Source organism: Seriola aureovittata, chromosome 4 (assembly GCF_021018895.1).
Source record: "Seriola aureovittata isolate HTS-2021-v1 ecotype China chromosome 4, ASM2101889v1, whole genome shotgun sequence".
In the NCBI taxonomy this organism is placed as follows: domain Eukaryota; kingdom Metazoa; phylum Chordata; class Actinopteri; order Carangiformes; family Carangidae; genus Seriola; species Seriola aureovittata.
Window position 1 is genome coordinate 3,084,081 of NC_079367.1, and position 8,481 is coordinate 3,092,561.

The following is an 8,481-nucleotide window of genomic DNA, read 5'->3' on the forward strand; positions in this document are numbered from 1 at the left end:
CATGCAAAACGCCAGCCCGTCCCCGTCCAGCTGCCTCTCGGCGTCTGGGGAGCTCCCCTTCAACAGGACATGTGTTACTGGCTGCAAGAAAAAGAGATAAGGCTTCAAAACACACAGACTCCATCTCTTCTTTTTTGTTTTTGTTTTCGCGTCACCACCTCTTCAGTCCTGTTGTTCTCCTCCACTCTTCCTCTCTTTCCTCCCCCTTCTTTTGCTCCCATGTTTTCTCCGTTTGTGGAGCGCGTTCTGCTGCTGAGCATCTGGTTATGTTTCCATCACACAGACACTGAGGGTCATTGAGCAGCGTGACAACTTGGCGGGCCATAGTTCTGCATAGGGGGGCAATCAGCAGAGGAAATACTTCTTTTTTGGACTACAAAACTCACGTTTCTTTTTCTTTTTCTTTTTGTTCGGCAATAACCCCAGAAACGTGGCAGTCTGCAGGCCTGACTCTCCACCACCACCACCACCTCCACTACTACACAAACTTGTAAATGCAGCATGTAAAACGACAAAAGTTGTTGTTATTTCCATGTGTAGAAGATGCCTTGATAGTCTGTCAGTAGGGATAATCTCTGCCTGATTTAGAATAAGCCAGAGAGGGGAAAAAGCCAGGCTCCACAGAGGCAGATTAATCCACGAATAGAAGGAAATCAAAATATAGGCTATAGGCTTAAAAATATCTCAACTCCCCTCCAGGCAGAGACACTATTAAATGCAAAAATGGTTTTAACCTTACCACTGTAATCCGTCAGCAGCGATAGATTTTTTATTCTCACTCATATTTTCATTCTGATGCAGGCAAGAAGTTGTAAATTGGAATTTGCAGGCGCAGCTTCTGTGTTAGGGAAAACAAAACTTCCTTTTTTTTCTCGCTTTAATCTCAGTGAGTGGAGCTGGATGTGATGGCGGGAGGCCTTTCAGCAGGCCTGCTCAGAAAACAAAAATCGCAGCAATAACAGCAGCTGAAAATTAAAATCTAAACACAGGAATTAATCTGGAATTCACGTTTTTTTTTTTTTTTTTATTAACGTTGCTATTATTTTATTCACATTTTCTATTGAATGCGTTTGTTTTACTTCCTCCAGAGTGTAATTTTGTCCACTACAGGCCACGCTACCAGCAGTTAAGAGAAGGGGATATTCTTGTATCAGGGCCACAGTGCTGTAAAGCAGCCCAGGAGATTTGGGGTTTATGAAGTGCAGACAAGTGAACTGGTACACTGCGAGATAATTAATCTGAGATAATGAATGAGGCTGTGAAGATGCATGCAATCATTAATTCTAATCATGACACGTTTATTTGTCTCCCCTCTCTCCTCCAGGCTCAGTTTAGTGACACAATGTCACCGCAGCAGTGTGAGAGGAGCTCGGCTTTAGAGGAAGGAGAGGACTGTGGAGTAAAGACTAAATATACTGAGGCGAGCAGGTGATTAGATGGGTGGTGGTGGTGGTGGTGGTGGTGGTGGTGGGGGGGGGGGGGGGGCGGGTGGGGGGGGGGGGGGGTAAAAGGTGTTTAAAACATGAGAATGAGATACATGTAGTGACCGGGCTGAGAAAACAGGGGCTGTGACCTTATAGCGGGGCCAGGGAGCCCGGGGGGGCCAAAGCGTGACTCCCGTGATACAGAGAGAAATATCACTCCCGACTGGAGCTTTGATCGACTGAGTGAACCGGGGTGGAGGTGTGGGAGGTGGCGGTGGGTGGAGGTACCGGTCCGCTGCTCTGTTCTGCTGCTGCACCCTTTTATATTTTTTTTATTTACAAAAGAATATTTCATACAACTCATAACAAGAGCTGATCATCGTGTTTTATTAACGCGTTTATTCCAGGAATAAAAAAACTCCTTCCCGTGAAAGTCGCTCAGTTTATATCATGTACATTTTCATCTTTATTCCTGCTCGGAAACTCCACCTTGTGGAATAGAAGAAATTATTTCAATCTTGATTTAATTAACTTGAAATTACAAAGAGGAATTTTTGAAACGAAAAAAAAAAAAATACAAAAATGTATTTTTCTTAAAGAAAAAGAAAAAAAAAAGAAAGAAAATAATCTGCAATTCAAAAGCTATAAAATAATGTTTAAATGGAATATTTTGACCCAACACGTGCACATATAGAAAGTTTTTTCTGTGCTTATCGGTGCTTTCTGTAAACATTTATCACCTGTCAACTTTTGTCTTGGCTGCGCAAACTGCGTGAAAAGCGCGCACATTTTGACGCAAAGTTTACCGTTATATTCATGAACTGACTGGGGAGGGGGAGGGGGAGGAAGGTGGGCTGCCTTCCCCCAGCCTGTCAATCATTCTGCACCGCATTATCACGCACTCCCAGGACTGAAATCCATCCATCCATCCAGCGCGCCACGCTCACGCAGCAGAGAAGGAGAAGGCCCCGGTAGCTGACACACATCTGGGGAAATTCTGTTCTGACCCTCGGGAGTGTGGAGGCTGCAGCAGCTAACGCAGAGCACGCAGAGTCCCACAGTCCACTGACTAAGCTGTGTCCATCCACCCTCCTCCTCCTCCTCCTCCTCCTCCTCCTCCTCCTCCTCCTGTAGATCAGCGGCCAAACATATGCCGATGTGAACTCGACGTGGATTATTGAGCCAACAGCAACTCTACGCAAACATTTTCCAGACTTTTCAACTCCGGTCCCAGCCTGTGCTGAGAGAAATCCAATGGGATTTATAGATCATCTCCCTACAGCTGTCCCTTCTCAGTCAGTCAACTCCCCCCCACTCCATCCACACACACACACACACACACACACACACACACACACACACACACACACACACACACACACACACACACACACTCTAGCCGATATTCAGAAGCTTGTCCTGATCTGAGCTCCTCAACTATCCACAGCTACAACTTCCACTGTCTTCACTGTCTGTGCGTTTTCTCAAGGAGATCATGTGACTCGGTGAATTCGGGGAAGGGAGGGGTGGGGTTAGGGGGGGGGCTTTGGTTCCAGAACAGTGACCCAGTGTGAGTCTCCGAGGTCACCCAGAAACAAGGCCACCATCACCACCACCACCACCAGGGTCCTGCTCACTCCTCTAGGGGGCGAATTCAATCCGGTAACGAAAGGGTTTACAGGCCATGATACTATTATTGTTACTGTTGTATTATTACGACCTTAAGTCACGTTCATTTCCGGCGTTATTTCGGAATAAAACGTTAGAAACAGCCAGTTTTATTCCAGTATAAGTAAAACTGGATTAAGGCTTTTATTGTATATATTAATTATATTTGTTTTTATTTTGAGTATCTATCTATCTATCTATCTATCTATCTATCTATCTATCTATGTAGAAAAACATTGTTTCAGTGCCTTTGAACGTATTTTCAAACCATTAAAATCAACCTATAAATCAGTATTTACAGATACAGAACGGATCTGCAGATTTCTTAAAGGCACAACAGAACAAATGACAGAACCTGCATCACCTCCACCACACGAGGCTGAGAACAGTGAGCAGAACCTTCACTGCAAATCAAAAGTAAAAAAGCTTCATTTCTTCACATTAAAATGCTCCAGACAGAGTCAGTGAGAGATGAACACCGTGCAGGCGCAGCCTCTGAAGCTTCTTCCTCTAGTTTAGATTAATGGTACTCGGCGCTTATTCTGCAGTCGGGGTGAAAGGGCCAGGATCACTAATGATTATAATATAATGTGTGGCGATAACCACTCCCTTTGAGATATTATCGCCCGCTGGCCAATGCTCAGGGGACGAGCTGCACGGCTGCAGAGCGGCAGATAGCTGCTGCTTCATGCCGCCAATGCGGCTGCCGCTGCTGCAGCCGCCGCAACGGATTTCTGCGCTCTGAAATAAAAAAAAAAAAAAAAAAAAAAAAAAAAAAAAAAAAAAAGCCCGGAAGCGTGAGAGAGGGAGAACTGGCCGCTGCTGATACCTGGGTTCAAATATACAGCAGAGCAGAGGAGAGCGGCCCGAGCACACTGCTCCACAGCTGCTGTTTTTATCGGATATTAATGAAGAGATGAGGAGGAGAATACCTGCGCATCGTTCTCCAGCCCGCCTCTAATTTCACCTTTATATATTTATAAATCACACAAAAGAAAAAAAAATGTTCCTGTGATTTTCTGCTTCTACCTGAAACATGTGGTGTGTTTTTGTTTTACAGCACCAAGCAAACAGGGCCTGTGGAAAAGCTCACTGAAGGAAGCCAGCAGAAACCCGTCTTAAAGGTTCCCCCTCAATATAAAACCTGAATTCTAATCAAAACCTAAAATAAAATAAATGGAATAAAAAAAAAAAAACAGACTGATTAAATACAACAAAAAGCTGAGAACGATTCTGAAAATGTGATTTAATGCTGCTGAATTTCAAAATAATACTTCCTCCTGAAGCCTCTTTTTGTGAGCTGCTGCAGGACTGAGTGGCCTCAGATGATTTATGCTCTGTGGTGGATGATTTTTATTGAAACTCAAAGAATAAAAGCTAAACTCTGATTTATTTTAAAGGTGGTTTTGTAGCGAATACAGCTGCTTTATTATATCATAGTCACATACATTCTTCAAACCATTAGTAGAAGTGAATATTTCGTGGCCTACGTTATATCCTGTAATCTCCAGATGTGTTTAGAGGGAGAAATCCTGCAAGTGCATTGTCTAACTGTATTTATAGGCCCGTACAAATGGTCTTCCAGTATTATTGTGGAATCTCAGATGTCACAGATGGAACCTGGAAATTTTTCTCACGTCCCATGGAAAAGAAAAGAAAAAATCAGTGACATAAAACAAGAATCAAGAAGCCTCTCATTATTCTTTAATGTGAACGCGCACAACTTTTCCAAAGCCGATTAGTCTGGAAATCCCTGTATAATTATCGACATTCACTGATCAATAACAAACAGTCCTCAACGACGTCTGAGTAAAAAAGAGAGAGGGAAGGAGGAGGAGGAAGAGGAGGAGGAAGAAGAGGAAGAAGAAGTGGAGTGAGCGAGGCTGCTGCTGCTGCTGTGCCGGACGCACCGCGAACCGATCCCCGCGCGATCCATCTTCATTGGCGCTTTTGTGTGCGCAAAAAAAAAAAAAAAGAAAAGAAAAAAGAAAGGCGCGCGCATAAGGTAAAGCCCGCATCAAAGCCGCGGCTTTATTTTTATATCCAATAGATCAGCAGGCAGACAAAGCTTTATTTTCGCCAGGAGAGACATATTTTACCTCTGCCTTACGGTTTTATGTTGGAGAGGTGTCAGCCGCGGGAAATGGATGGCTAATGCATAGGCAAAGCGCTGCTCGCCTCGGCATGCTGCACGTCAGAGGGGGGCTGCAGGGAAGAGCAGCGGGGATTTAGGGCCCCTGGGGGTCCAACACGGGGGACTGAGTACTGGTGGTGGTGGTGGGGGGGGGGAATGGAGGACCGAAGCATCCGGCCTCAACTCACACACTGAAGCTCATATCACAGTTAAAGACTCAGTTAGAGCAGAACATTATTTCTCAGTTTTGGCCTTTTGATAAAATTCCAGGGCTGGTCCCAGTCTTGATTGGACCCCCCACCCCATTATATAAAATCAGTATAAAGAACAACAGTAAATAATTTTTACAATTATTGAGTAAATTAAATGAATCTGTTTGACTGGTTTCCCGGAGCTTTCAGCCAGTGATCATTTGTGGAAAAGCCCCTGAATGAGTCGGTACCTCATGTACACAAGCACACAGTCAAAGACACAGATGGAGCTGTGAATGAGCTGCTCCCAGCTTTTATCCAGCCCCCCCCCCCCCCCCCCCCCCCAAAAAAAAAAAAAAAAAACTTCCTCTGTATTAGTACAGATCACATTAGAGCCATGAGGAATATGGTGTGCTGAAAGTAAGTAAGGTAAACATCTCCCCCACCTCCCCCCAAAAAATAAACAACCAAAAAAAAGGAAAATTAAATCCACTAACAGTTTCAAGATTAATTCTGTAAATCTGCAATAAACTATAATTACAGTTATTGAATTAATTAAATTATTTATGATCTTTTCCTGGAGCTTTCAACCAGCGATGACACTGAATCAAACTCATGTTATCATCATGGACTGAGAACTCATGACACAGTAGAACATATAACGTCAGATACACACACGCCTCCGGTGGAATGATGCACTGGTTTGCTGAAAATCCAGGTCCGGTTCTAGTCATCATGGGGCCGTAGGCAGAGCAGCCCCCAGAGTACCCCCACCCACCTCCACCTGACCTTCATTTATGTTATCATAGGTCCTACTAGTGGCTTCAGGAAGGCAGTGAGCTCATATCAATAAACCAGCAAACAACCAAATTAACTCTTAATTTGACAGAAAAACAGTGAGTCATTTTAATGTTAACTTACTAGTATTTCCAGAGCTTTCAACCAGTGACGACAACTGACTGAAACTCGTGTTGTCGTCGTTGCTTTAAAGCTCTGGAAAAAAGTTAGTTAATAGAACCGGAGTCACAATTTTTTCAAACATAGTTCAGGGTGAAGAATGAGATAAATCAACTCAGTAAAATTTTTGATATTTTGAATTTTAATAAATAACAAAATTATAATGAAAAGTACAAACAGGACATTTTGCACTTTTGCTAAAATTAACTGAGCAGCCAAGGAAGTTATAAATTCATCCCCGATCACCGCATCAGAAAAATCTCACACAATTCATTTATTGAATTGTTTTAAAATATTTTTTCATTTAAAGATCTAATGTATTCCAACATTATTTTATAAATAAGTGCATGTGGGGGGGTCGGCAGTGGTTTATACAGCGCAAACCCTGAACATTATTCAACAGTCGAGGTTTTATTGGGGAGTTGTGACGTCTGAACGCTGTTTCAGAAGCTTCTCTCTTCCAACAATTTACATTCAGTGTATTAATGCATTTCCAGATTTTGAACAGCGTTACAAAATATAAGCATCATCACACAAACAAATCTGCTGGAATCAGCCTTGAAATCTCCACATTAACTCAATCTACTTCAGACCCCCCCACCCCCCCTATAACTCGTCCCCGTACAGGACTATTAGCTAGTTGTTCAAATCGTATGCACTGCTCGCTGCCTGACATGAATGCAGATTTCTCGCTATATGCTGCAAAGAGTTAACGAGATTTACAATGCTGCTCAAAACACAGAGCTTCCCTGTCACATTTCCCCCTCATGCTAAATAGAAATCTTAAGAAGTAATTGGAATTTACTGCATACCTGAATAACTGCATATAAATAAGCACACATTTCATTGGGGGGTTCACTGACACTGTTTGGTCGCATAAAAACTGCTGCATACATTATAATACACAGCAAATAATCTTATTTTGCTGGAGCCTTTGCTATGTGCTTGGGATTCTGTCCAAATTACCGAGGATTCAAACAAGCGTTTTCAATTTATTAAACCTATATGGGCAACATTTCATTTTAATGGGACAATTTATTTCTGGGAAGGGATTATCATGGGTTGGTTGAAACCATGGCAGTGTGTAAATCTGACTCTCATTTAAGGGCAGGCAGCCTTCCTCTGCTCAGGCCTGCTTCAGTGGCCGGAGAATCCGGATCTGGGTTGCCTCACAAGGCCTGGACCCCTCCCCCCCCGTCCCTCCTTTCCTTCTTGCAGCTGAAAGGCAAAACTAGCTTGTTGACTTTGGCCATGTCTCCCAGACAAATTCCTCAATTCTCAACACCTTTATGAGCCTGCATGCGCTCACTGAATTTGGTGGAGGAGGACACAAATCCTCCGGATGGGATTGGCAGTCATGCCCCCGGTCTCTCGGCCCGACACGCTCGGGATGTAAAGTGGCCGTCGACGGCGCGACCCCCCGGTCGAGAGGGATTTGGAGATAATGACATTGCCGCCTCTATTAAGATTCACATTAACCATTTCACCACACGACCCCATTTCCCTTTGTCCTAGCCCCTGTGTCAAAAGCCTCGCGGTCTTACCGTGCCAGAGGTAATATTCAAAGCTGACCAAACAACCTGCATGCGCACACCCTCTGTTCCTGCAAAGGACAAAAGAGGTTGTCTATATGCAAAGAATACAGTTGAAATATATCCCACTTGTTGAAAGCAAATGCCTTTAACATTCATGGAGGAAATTATTTGGCTGCAAATAGATCCTCTATGCTTGTATCTGACATTTGCCATTCTGGAGCTCACACTCACTCTCAGAAATATGACTTGTCTTTTCTTTTTCACTGACTGAAAGGCACCTACACCGAGGGGCCTCTCTCTCTCTGTCACGCACTCGTACACACACCAAACCCCTAGTCGCCTCCCCTGCTGGCTCCCAGAGCTGTGACTGTGGGAGGGAGGCCAAATTGTTTGTCTCTCCCTGTGTCAAGGCTCTGCAGCAGGGATGAGACCATGAGAACAACTGCTCCCTGTCTGGCTTCTGGCTGATGGCTCCATCAGGTTAGAGCAACAGGGAGTCTGACGCTGGATGAGGTTGAATGTGTGTGTGTGTGTGTGTGTGTGTGTGTGTTTTTAGAAGAGGCAGGGTGATC

At 44.0% G+C, this 8,481-nt stretch overlaps 1 long non-coding RNA gene across 2 annotated transcripts in view; it reads left to right on the plus strand.

Moving 5' to 3' along the window:
- The window catches only part of LOC130168280 (uncharacterized), a 47,427-nt gene extending 42,111 nt beyond the window's left edge, over positions 1 to 5,316 (plus strand). For both annotated transcript variants that reach the window (XR_008827407.1, XR_008827408.1), the window contains exons 2-3: positions 1,325 to 1,428; positions 4,153 to 5,316. This is a non-coding gene — a long non-coding RNA (uncharacterized LOC130168280). The remainder of the gene's footprint in view (positions 1 to 1,324; positions 1,429 to 4,152) is intronic.
- The last annotated feature ends 3,165 nt before the right edge of the window (positions 5,317 to 8,481 follow it).